The 892-nt window shown below is 30.7% G+C and overlaps 1 non-coding gene across 1 annotated transcript; it reads left to right on the top strand.

The window, feature by feature from the left end:
• The first annotated feature begins 359 nt into the window (after positions 1–359).
• LOC126033400 (U1 spliceosomal RNA) lies at positions 360–519 on the top strand. The gene has a single exon (XR_007504447.1). It is a non-coding gene; the product is annotated as a U1 spliceosomal RNA (small nuclear RNA).
• The last annotated feature ends 373 nt before the right edge of the window (positions 520–892 follow it).

Here is an 892-nt window from a genome sequence, read left to right as displayed (position 1 = left end):
GCTATAAGCTCAGAAATTGCTGCTGGCTTGGGACACCAGGGGATCAAACTGCAGACTGTCCTAGGTTAGCACATGCAAGCAAACATCCTACCACTTGCACCATTGTGCTGGCCCCAAAAGAGACACTATTTATTCTAGTAAATATTTATCTTAATTTGTAATCAGATCTGAGGATCATTATGTTTTAATTTTTACCTAATGTTAGTAATTATGTGCTACTATGGAACTTATTTTGTTCTTTTACCTCATATCTGTGATTATATTGCTTTGAATATGTTCATATTTATTTACGTTTTGAAGAACCATTTTTTTCCTTCAGAAGTACACAATAATAATTCAATAATTAAAAATAATGTGTTATATTTACTTGGAAGGGGATACCATGATCACAAAGGTGCTTTTCCCAGGGCGAGGCTTATCCATTGCATATCCAATGAGCTGACCCCTGTGATTTCCCCAAATGTGGAAAATTCAACTTTAAAATTTGTAGTAGTGGAGGACTGTGTTTTTCATCTTATCTTAAACTATTATTGCTATAAAATACATTAGTCTACTTATAATTTGGAAGAATATTATCATACTGTAATATCTGTATTTTAACTATTTTCAAAGTTAAGCTAATGGTTGGCCAATGACATTTTTAAAAATGGTATATACATTTCTAAAAATGTCAAAACCAAATTTATATTAAATATAAGAAGTTCTAAGTAAAGAAAAAATAATAACACTTTAAATAGAAATGCTATTTTTAAAATACTAGGTAAAGCAGGTGGCACTTTTAGTTCATAACATAGAATTGAATATTTCTAGTATACCTATTTGCTCAGCTCTCTTCAGCTAAACACCATCTGTTCAATAAAAACTTATTGTGAAGACAACCTGTTACTTGCAA

Source organism: Suncus etruscus, chromosome 1 (assembly GCF_024139225.1).
Source record: "Suncus etruscus isolate mSunEtr1 chromosome 1, mSunEtr1.pri.cur, whole genome shotgun sequence".
NCBI classification, from domain to species: domain Eukaryota; kingdom Metazoa; phylum Chordata; class Mammalia; order Eulipotyphla; family Soricidae; genus Suncus; species Suncus etruscus.
This window is presented reverse-complemented; position numbering and strand designations above follow the sequence as displayed.